Source organism: Pelodiscus sinensis, chromosome 1, assembly GCF_052426305.1.
Source record: "Pelodiscus sinensis isolate ZL-2025 chromosome 1, ASM5242630v1, whole genome shotgun sequence".
Lineage (NCBI taxonomy): Eukaryota > Metazoa > Chordata > Testudines > Trionychidae > Pelodiscus > Pelodiscus sinensis.
Window position 1 is genome coordinate 148423556 of NC_143052.1, and position 11900 is coordinate 148435455.

Genomic DNA, 11900 nt, shown 5'->3' on the forward strand with positions numbered 1-11900 from the left:
AAACTTCTCGTGTCCAGCTAAAGATGCTGCAGTGTTTCCACTTCCATTGTTTAAGCAACAACGCATTAAAACGGAGCCATGTAGTCTAGACACACCCTAACTGTGCTTCCTCCTAACACCAGGCTTGGAAACGGAGAGACCTCCACTACAGCTGCCTCCAGTCCCCTGGGGCCTGGGAGAGGGAGTGCAGAGCTGTTGGAGCTTCAGAAAGAATTGATCTGAGGGCTGGAGGAGCAGGCAGAAGTATGACTGGTAGGATGTATGAAATTAAGAGTGGGGCTTTGGGGGAGACACAGAATTAACTAATTACAGGCGACCCCGAGACTTACGACCTAATTGGTTCCTGGAGAACCATTGTAAGTCGAACCCTTATTTCCCATAGGCTCAATGTTATAAATGGGGGTTCCGTTCCTGGCCTGCTTTGCCTCCTGGGAGTTGTAGTCCCCAGCACGTGGGGCTTGAGAGGCCATGCTGGGCTGGAGCAGGGCAGTCACTAGGGACAGGCCATGCAAATGTCCCAGGCCCACAGTGGCGCTGATCAGGGCCCGGGGCAAGGCCCTGGCCTTGCCAGGCAACAGTTCAGATGCTGCCCGCTGTGCCTCCTGGGAGTTGTAGTTCCCAACACGCCGGGCTTGAATGGCCCCACTGGCTGCAGCGGAGTGGTCATAAATGCAGGGGGTTGTAAGTTGGGTGGTCGTAAGTTGGGGATCACCTGTAGTCTGTTGGGGCATGGGAAGAAGCTGACACCTGTGCTCTATCAACAGCCACAACAGCTCCTGCAGCAGGGCCAGAAATGCCTCATTCTGTACAGCCAGGCAACACCGTGAGAGTGCAACCCACAGGGTGTTGGAAAGACAAGGCGGGTGAGGTAATGTCCTATGTTGCGTTTGGAAGGGGAAGTCGAACTGTGAAAGACAGGCCAAAAATACTACATAAAGGTTCAAAGTGTTATGATCTGGGGGGCCCAATCTCACCATTTTGAACTTTTGGGAGATAGCAAGCCCAGCACCTGCTCCAGCCAAAACTGCACCAGGTGGCCAGGGACAATATAGAGCATGGGACAAGACTCAACATGTCCAAAAGCCCTGCCCCGGCACTGAGCTGGGAGACTCACAACATTACTTTTCACACTAGAAGCGCAGTTTGGCAGTGCCTAGTATTACTTCCCTAGAGGCCCAGTCTCCATGCAGAGGGAAAGCAGCCTCCTAACCAATCATCAAGATCTTTTCCTGGAGCAACTTGGCTTTTGGTTACAGCTTACAAAGAATTGCCAGTGCTCATGATATTTGGTGTGCCCCAGCTGTTGAAATCAAGTGATTACAAGAGAATCTCAGCTTTATTTTAAGGTTTTTAGTTCTCATAGGGCATAGCTTCACAGCTCAAGACTAGCTCCATTTGTGTCCACACACTAATTGTGCTACCCTAGGGCTCAGACCCAGTGTCCTAAGACCCTAAGGAGCTGGTCTGAGCCTGTGTTAAACTGAGACCTATTGCTTTCTGGTGTGCACATGGGCCTGACTTGACTCAGGTCCTGGCAGTCCTCCAAATGTATCCCAGAGTACCCAGATGCAGCTAAGCTGTACTACAGGCTGGAAGTGCTGTTGTTGTATGGCTGAACACTCTGCCGATTCTTGCCCTTCTGGTGGCTGCATGTCTGGCTCCAATTCCTCCTAATTGCTGTGTGGATAGGGTCACCCTCTTTCAAGTTCCTGCCCAAGGAACACTGCCAGAGGAAAAGGGAGCTAGAAGGCTGGCACAGTTTCTACTGTACAGTTTCTTTTCACCTTGACTATTGAATGTATTTATAAATAACAAGTGTAATAGCCTTAAAAATAAATGTAAATCACATTGAAATGTACCTTTGTCCTTTCCTCCTGCGCCTCCTTCCTGTTGTGCCCATACACATTGAAGAGGGGATTTCTCTCAGCAGTGGTTGATTGCTCATCAAATAGCCACAAAAAAGCCTGGGCAAGATGCATGCCTGAAGTTGTACTGTACAAGCAGGATGTCATTCAGTGACGCACCAGTCAACACTCTGCCACCCTGACTCTGCGCTGCTCCCTGCAGTGGCCCTGTCTTCAGAGCTGGGCGGCCAGCCAGCAGTCACCATGCTCCAACTGCTCCGTTCCAAAGGCCGCACCGCTAGCGACAGCAGTAGAGAAGTCAGGCTGGCAAGTGAGTGACTGTGTACACTGCTGCTAAGGCCTGGCCAGAATTGCATTTCTGCCAGAGTTGATGTTGGGAAAAGGACAGGCAAGGAAAAGTGATGGACTTTGGTTCATATTTCAAAAACGGAAATGGGAAGATCGAAAAAGAAGAAAGGAGGGGGCGGGATAATGTCCAGGACAACCTGGTTGTATGGTGACCCTATGTGTGGAGTTTGTCTGGAGCAGGGAACAAAGCTGATAGGCAGGAGTGTCATCCCTCCCTCAGCCATGCTGAGCTAGGAGCCCCCACCCCTGCAAGGCAGCTGCTTGGTCCTGCTCTGCTCTCTTCTCTCAGGCCCTCCTGGGGCTGCACATACAGGGGCACCAGGGCACCATGCATATGAGGGCAGGGAATGATAACTATAGCCCCAAAACTTCCCAGGGAGCCCTTATCCCTGCTTCCCAAGGTGCAACAGGGGCAAGGATTAGGAGTCCCAGGGCTGTTGGAGCACACTTCACCCCCAAGCCCTGGGGATGCATTTCACCACTGTGTAGCTGGCAGCAGCCAGGCTGGGGTGTGCCTGTGTGTTTTTGCTGATACTTTCATTTTATCTCACACTTCAAAACAAACAAAAACAAATAAAAACCAGCCGGTCAAACACACCTGCACTGAACAGCCCCATTTAGAAATGAAGAACTTCAGAGTTTTATTGTAATCGTTTGGCAGCCCTGGAGACTGACGTGCGAATTCTCCTCCGAGCAGGTGCACGTGGGCGTTGCCCTGCCAACATGAGACAGCCTAGAAGTGGGGAGCCCAATTCTCAGGTAACTCAAACTGTCTATCATTCCAGTGAGAGAGCCCTCAGAGGAACTAATTGTACAGCATATGTACTTGTGTGCTCCCTACTGGTACAAACAGCACCACCACAGGTAGGAAACAGGGTGGGCAGTAGTTCTCCCACGATGCACTAAGATTAGAGTATTGACATGTGTTTGCGTGTGTGTGTGTGTGTGTCAGGGATGTGTCTAGGCACTTTGGCATATATTTACTTTAATTTGGGTCTGTGCACTACAGTGTGGATGTCAGAACTGTGGGGTCAAATTGGGACCAGAAAATTCTTAAAATTCTGGGGCTAAAATGCAAGGTAGATGCCCAAGCCTAGGGTTCCTTGACACAGGATGTTACCAGAGGCTGTTGTGAAGACTAGGACTTCAACAGCATTTAAAAAAACACTAGATAAATTCAGGGAGGTTAGGTCCATCAATACTTATTAGCCAGAATGAGCAGGAATGGTGTCCCAAGCCTCTGTCTGTCAGAAGCTAGAAATGGATAACAGAGGCAGGATCATGTGATGATTGCCTGTTCTGTTCACTTCCTCTGGGGTATCTGGTATGGGCTACTGTCGGCGGACAAGCTACTGGGCTAGATGAACCTTTGTTCTGACCCAGTATAGCCATTCTTATGTTTTTATGTAGGTCAGCTGTGTTCCACTAATCCTAGGCTTACACTGCTGTGCAGACATATCCATAGTGTAAGAGACAAGCTTGAAAACATGAATCCTAAAAGCTCAAAAAATGAAGCAAATTAACTCCCCCTTTCATACTTCTAACAATCTCATTATTTTTGAACTAGCCAATTAGCCAGTCATAAGATGGGATTTTCAGGTCTCTCCTCCACATCAGTCTTCTCTCCTGAGCCTCCGGTTTCTCACTCCATGTCTCTTTCTCTCTACTCCTCCTACTGCCTCTCCCCCTCTCTCTCAGCTCTCCTCCACTTTCTGCCTCTCTCCCCATCTCTCTCTTTCTCTTCTCCCCCTCCTGCCTCTCACTCTCTCTCCACTCTCCTCTGTCTCTGTCAGGGATGCATGCTAATCCAGGCCCCGCCCCATGGGCGGGTACATCATTGCCCCGCTCCACTTCGCCTCTCGCCGTGGTGCTCAGCTGACTTCTGTGCTGCTCAGTCGGGCCGCTGCACGGGAGCAAGCGATTCAAACGGCCTCTCTCTCTCTCTTCTTCTCCTACTGCCTTGCCCCCTCTCTCTCTCAGCTCTCATCCACCTCCTGCCTCTCTCTCTTTCTCTTCTCTCCCTCCTGCCTCTCACTCTGTGTTTTTCTTCTCCTGCTGCGTCTCTCTCTCTCTCTCATGCTGTCCTCCACCTCCTCCATTCTCCTCTCTGTCTCCTCCACATCCTCTGTATCTGCTCCACTTTCCTCCTTTTAAACCCGACGCCCTTTCCTGACGTCAGAGACACATGCTCATCCAGGCCCCGCCCCTTGGCTGTTCCCTCAGGGCGGTGCTGTTGCCTCCCACCGTGGTGCTCAGCTGACTTCTGCGCTGCACCCCCGTGCTGCATGGGGAGCGTGGACCCCAAACGGCTGCTTGCGCCACTTGCTCCTGCGTGGCGGCCTGGCTGAGTGGCACAGAAGTCAGCCGGCAACAGCGCCGCCCAGAGGGAACAGCCAGCATTTCAGCATTACAGTGTCACAGACATTGGGCTACTATATATATGATGCTTGCAATTGTCAATATATAGTATTCTATCCACATGTTGTCCAGACCAAACTTCATGGCTTAGAGCTTAGTGGAACACCACCTCAGGTAGCCCAGGATGCAGTAGTTTTATAGGTAATCAATTTATACCCATTTGTACTGGATAATAATACATCTGAACACCTTTGGTTTAAGAAAAATTAGGTGAGTTCTTGAATGACTGCAACAGAACGCGCCAAGCAGAGCAGAGTTACATGGAGTGTTCTGCCCTTAATCATCAGGGAATTACCATTGGCAGCTCCTCTTTCCTCCTGGCCATTGCAACATTCAAGGACAAGCAAGAGGGTTAAGCAGACACCAGCAAGAAGCCCAACCGATGGTCTCTAACTGGTTGTGATGAGGCATGTTTGCACCCTACACATTTCAGCTTAATGGCAAATCACACAAACAACTGCTTCAAGCAGGATTTTGTCAGGATTTCCTTCTGTAGGAAATGTCAAGGGCTATTGCCCCAAAGGAATAATAGCGAGAGCAGAGATGTGTGGCAGATGTTCACTGGGGCTTGATGTGTGCTAGTTAATATTCATTTAATATTTGCAAAGTAATTGGATCATGAGACTTGGGAGGCAGGCACAAAGAGATGTGTGTCTAGGGTCACATGCATTGAGAAATATTGAGTTTTCTGCAACTAAGCTAGGCTTTTAGAGTAAATCTTATTATAGTGGATTATTATTCATCTGAAATATATAGGCAATTTACAGATGAGGCTCCTTCCCTGAATAGCTTGCAACCAAACTAGACAATGTTTAGATATGAACAGACATACATGTCAAGTTTCATGGAGCTCCATTGCTAACATGTCATGCAAATTATGTAATGAGTGAGTTTGCATAACTATAGACTTCAATTTATAGTTGTTACTTGCTACTCTAGCTGCGACAGGGTAAATCATGGAGTTGTACAAACTTTGAAAATGATGGCTGGGGTTGCTGGGTGAGTGTTTAAGGGTGCTGAAGCAAGATTGGAGATGCCTGAGGTTATCAGGCTAGGAATATAGATGTGGAAGATTCTCCAGTATTGTGAATAAATGGATAACTAGGAATTATCTGGAATGGGTGAGGAGTACTAGATGCTAGCTGAGGCTTTGGAGTTTTACTGGGGGCCTAATGCCTGAGGACTTTAATAGGGTTCAAACAAGAGCTTGATAGATTCATGGAGGTAAGGTTCATCAATGGCTATTAGCCAGGATGGGTAGGAATGGTGTCCCTAGCTTCTGTTTGTCTGGAAATGGGTGACAGGGGAGGGATCCCATGAGGATTACCTGTTGTGTTCCCTCCCTCTGGGGATCTGGCATTGGCCACTGTTGGAAGACAGGATACTGGGCTAGATGGACTTTTGATTTGTTCCAGTACAGCCAGTCTTATGTTTTTTTGATTCATTGGGTACTACCAAGGCCTCTGACCTTTTGTCCCTGCCTGCCAATCACCTGGTTCTGCTGATGGTACTTTTTGTTTCTCCCAATTGATCCTTTCCTGTACTGAGCCAGCTGGAGGAAATAGTGAGAATGGTGGCAGAGACCATCTACACAGTAAGCACCATAGTGGCTCCCTACAGGTGGGGACAAAATCAATTGCTACCCCCTGATTGCAGCCCAGCTTGATGGATGAGCTATGGGAATGTGTGACAGGGGTGCTGAATTTGAGTGGCATGACTTAGCAGCCCTGGACAGAGCATAGAAAGCAAACCCAGCACAGTGACTGAGGGGCTCAGAACTCCTGATTCTGTATAAATTTTTTCCCCCCATGTGATTTGTTAACATTGCTTTGAGAGGACGTGGGGCAGGTTTACACTTCAAATGCTGCAGTAGTGCTTCACCAAATACAGTACTTTGCTGACAGAAGAGCTTTTCCCGTTAGTGTAGTTAACCCATGTTAGCAAGAGATGGTGGCTGTGTCGAGGGGAGATACCGTCCTCTTTACGTGGCTCTATCTACAGCAGGGCTTAGGCCAATATAACTGCATTGCTTAGGTGTGTGGAGTCAGTACCCCAATATAGGTCTAAAGTGTAGACATAGCCTTGAGTTGGAGGCATCTGGTGGGTTCAGGAGCATTTTCCAGGCATACATTAGAAGTTGTTTGGAAGAAGGCCCAGACTAGACACAAGGGTGCCAGTCAGCTGCACAGTTTGGACAGAGAAGGGAAGCAGCAAGGAAAGATGAAGCAGGCAAGGGTAATATTATGCAGGGGCTTGAAGATTAGATAATAATTAGGGTCATGGTGGAAAAAGGTACATACAAAAGGAACAATATACTAACGTTGTTAATTCTCTACTATAATAAGACACTTTCATAGAAATAGGTTACAATTAGAACAAAGGAGAAGTGCAACAAGAGGTTCAGCATGCATGTACTACACTGATGGGCAAGGTGTATAAAGCTAGATCCACCCAGAAGTCTATTTTGGCTGGAAGAGGAACTATAAAGAAGTTCCTACAAACTTTCTAAAGAATTTCTGTGCACACGGGATCATCCTTGGGATGGCTACAAATCCCAGGTTATAAAGATACAACAAATCCAGACAGACATCATCTCACTTTGGTATACAGGCAGTCCCCGGGTTACATGGATCCGACTTACATCGGATCTCTACTTACAAACGGGGTGAGGCAACCCCGCACTAGCTGCTTCCCCGCAGCAGACCAGGGAGACGCAAAGCTAGTGCCCCCCCCCCCCCCCCAGCAGACCAGAGGGACGCGGAGCGGCTTTTCTCAGCAGACACCTCAGCATGAGAATAAAGGACTGAGGGAAGTGAGGTGTGGGAGAATAAAACTGAGCTCTGGAGAAATGTTTAGCTAGAGTTTCCCCTACAATATGTACCAGTTCCGACTTACATACAAATTCAACTTAAGAACAAACCTACAGTCCCTATCTTGTACGTAACCCGGGGACTGCCTGTATATGGTTGTGCCAATTTTCTTCCACAAATTGATCTGAGGAAGTAGGTCTGGCCGACAAGAGCTCATCACCTAATAAACCATCTTGTTAGTCTTTAAAGTGCTACATAGTCCTGTCTTTTGTTTCAGCTACACCAGACTAACACGGCTGCATCTCTATCACAGCTGCAATAGTTGAGGTTGTACTAACAGGCTGGTTAGACTGGCCTGGCCCATATTTAGTAATAATTTTAGTTAAGCAGCCTGTTAGTATAACCAATTGTCATCAATAAACAATGACTATTTATTTTTTTTAAACAAACAGTTTTTCCTCAATCTCCGACAACAGACAGTTCAAGAACAAGCTGCTCCCAACAACAAGATGCTTGGCTCTTCCCTCTTCATTGGTTTGCTTTGTGCTGTCACAGCCAAATGGCTTCAGGGAACAGTTCAATTGTTTGCATTGCCCTGGTCTCAAGGTTGCACTGGAACACAGGGCAGATATGTAGGGCCAGAACTGGTTAAATGGAGACTTCACTACAGTGCTTCTGAGAAACAGAAGAGCAGGAGAAACTGGAGCACAAGCTTTTAAAATTAAAAAGCATTAGAAATTAGCAGAGGTAAGCTTGTGTCATTTGATCTCACTAGACCTCACATTCACACTGCCCAAGTCACCCCATGCTACCAATTTCTGTAAGATACTAGGATAAAAGCATTACATTCACTTCCTAATAATATGCTGCCTTACTGCAATACTTTTCCTCCCCAGAAGGTAGATAGGCTAGTGGTTAAGACACTAGCCAGGGACTAGGGAGACTAAGGTTTAATTCCCTAAGGTTTCATTCTTCCACAGACTTCCTGTAAGAACTTGGGCAAGTCACAGGCTCAGATGACTAGCTGCAAAATGGGAATATTAGTATGTGAGCACCTCCCAAGTACATTGTGAGGACAAGTACATTGAAGAGCAGGAGATATTCAGATACAATGGTATCAAGGGCCACAAATATTTTAGAGAGAGCTTTACAAACAAGAACAGTGTCCTCACCTGTGATAGATAAATCATACTGGCTCCATTTTATAGATATGGAAAATTAATTTTCAGAAAGGGGGACAGAATCAGTGGCAGCTTCTGGGCTGAAACTCAGATTCAGCCCTAGCTACTACACTGCAGCCTGTGTTCTAAGGCTCTAAGAACCATAAAAAATGTAAGTATTTGTTTGTCTGACAACAGCTATTCACCAGACACTCCCAAGTGAATGCCAATGAAATAGACTGAAAGCTGTACCTAAGGGGAAAAGGGCTCTAGTAAACAAATGCCACCTGATGTTGTTTAACCAATAACTCTCACCCGGGGACCGTATTAAATTACTATTCTGGTGCACACTACAGGTATATTCTTGGCACAGCTGCATATTCTGTAGCATATCTTAACAGAAGGTTTACAAATAGGAAACAAAAAAACCCAAATGTTTGCTACATCAATAGAAGATTATGGCAATAAATACTAGATTAAACTATCCCCACAGCTGGGGAAGGATGGTCCTCACGAAGGAAAATACTTTTGAATTTAGGAGAAAGGGAAGCAAGCCACAGACATCAAAATAAGGTTGGTAAAGGGATACTATTGTATGAAGAGTTGCCGCTTTGGGGACATGTTAGGATACTTAAAGAGACAGACTGACCCAAATTCTGCTCCCACTTACATCAGTATAATTGGAAGCAGAATTTGGCTGCTTCTTCCCTATTGTCTACACTACATACTGCCGTCACTTTACTTTGGAATGCTGTTCTGCTAAGATCTAACTAGGGCAAAAGTATCAAGCAAGCACAGAGGAGAACACAGGGAATCAATCTCTGCTATTACGCTGGGACTCTTTGCTTATGTGAGAGGTGACAAAAGATACTCCCACCATCCAGGAGCCCATTGTGGAAGAAAAGCAGAATAGGGGAATCCCCACAAATTCTAGTGTTGCAAAGATGGAATAAGCCTGAGCAGAGATGTGGGGACAGACAGCTGGTGACAGTCCAGCTGCCACTGAACTGAAGTGCCCTGTACTGAATGGCTTAATATGTTGCCAAGGCTGCAGCAGTTTTTATTCATGTGCTCCTTTTTTAAGCATCAACATGAACAGCTTGGTACTGACACTAGAACTGCTCCCCACCTCATGCTGGCTGAGCAGATGAATGGAACTTCTGCCAGAGGAAAGTTTAAAAGGTCTTGAACTGCAGTGAGGCTTATATTGAACAGATCCAATCTATGGGTGATTCAAAGGACATTCCTAAATAAAGCAGATGAAAGTCATTCAGCCCTACATTTTCTGGGATTTGCTCCATGGCTACTGCTACCACAAAAAGGTTGATCTGTAAAAGGTAAGCAGTATTTTAGGGTACGTCTAAACTACATGGCTCCGTCGACGGAGCCATGTAGATTTGTTTGTTTGGCAAAGGGAAATGAAGCCGCGATTTAAATAATCGTGGCTTCATTTAAATTTAAATGGCTGCCGTGCTGAGCTGACAAACAGCTGATCAGCTGTTTGTCAGCTCAGCGCGCTAGTCTGAACGCTCCCTTGCCGACATGAAAGCCCTTTATCGACTTCCCCAGTAAACCTCATCCTACAAGGCATAATGGGGAGGTCAATAAAGGGCTTTCAGGTCGGCGCGGAAGCGTCCGGGAGTGTCCAGACTAGCGCGCTGAGCCGACAAACAGCTGATCAGCTGTTTGTCGGCTCAGCGCTGCAGCCATTTAAATTTAAATGAAGCCGCGATTATTTAAATCGTGGCTTCATTTCCCTTTGCCGATCAGCCTAATCTACATGGCTCCATGGATGGAGCCATGTAGTTTAGACACACCCTTAATGTTTATCCAGACTCTTAAACTTGCCCAGTCTCAAGCAATCCCCTTATGCCACACATTCGACATGAAGCCTTGAATCAATCAGAATGGGATACAGACAGCATAGCACACATGAGCAGTTGGCAAAGGAAGTTAGCATGCAATGGGAAAGCAACACTGTGCCTTAGGACAAGGGGAACTGCTGGGAGGAAATTGCACAAAGGAGATCCTCCTACAACATAACCACACAATCCTGACAATTTTAATAGAGTAGGACACAGGGTATGTGCATGTGTGTGTGTAGGGGGGGCCCAAAGTAAAACTCAAGACTTCCCCACATCCACCCTCTTCACTTCTCGTGGAGGGCGAAACTCATCAGCTGCAGCTTTGTCATGTCATAGAAATACGGATACAGACTGTCACGGGGTACTGCTTAGGCTTTATGAAAATGTGAATATGAAATAAGTGGAGAATGCTTTATGCAAAATGCCTTATGTAAGGTATAATTGGAAGCTTGTAATCTACAGAATATGATTATCCCATTTTGTGCATGTATCATTCCTGCATTTGAAGTTAGAAATAGGAATATAAACCAGTGTTAAGGTGGTTGTGCTAAGTAAGGACCATTAATGTTACTTCAGAATATTGACGCTCCACTGGCAAGAAATCAATGAACTGTAAATTGAATTGTTTTTCCAGTAAGCTTGGGCTGAAGGGCTATGGTTGGTTCTCCAAGACATGTGGTCATATTTCCTGATGCTGAGACCTATCTTGGAGGCTGTATTTGCCACTGAAAGTGAGAAAAAGTTTCAACTGAACATAAAGGAATCCTACCTTTGTCAATATCTGTATAAAAGTGGGAAGCCAAATAATAGGGAACGCAGCTGCTGCCAGTCATCAGAACACCCTTGCTTACCACCCAAGATGACTGCTAGAAGCCTGGAAACATCTAAGAGTGAACAGGAGGAAAGGATTGAACACAGATTGGGAGGCTTTAGTTTATAAAGGAAGCTCATGAAAACAACTATGAGGGTGAAATATTACATGTAAGACTTTTCTTTAGTATATTGAACTTAGCTTGTGTTGTTTTGTTTAGAAACCCACAGGCTACGTCTACACTGGCAAGATTTTGCGCAAATACTTTTAATGCAAGAGTTTTTGCGTTAAAGTATGTGTGAAAGAGAGCGTCTACACTGGCATGTGCCTTTGCGCAAGAGATGTGTTTTTGCGCAAAAGCATCCGTGCCAGTGTAGACGCTCTCTTGCGCAAGAAAGCTCCAATGGCCATTTTAACCATCGGGCTTTCTTGTGCAAGAAATTCATGTTGCCTGTCTACACTGGCCTCTTGCTCCAAGAACAGTTGTGCAAGAGGGCTTTTTCCTGTGCGGGAGCATCATAGTTTTTACACAAGAAGCACTGATTTCACACATTAGAACGTCAGTGTTCTTGCGCAAGAACTCCCTGCCAGTGTAGACAAGCAGCATGTTTTTGCGCAAAAGT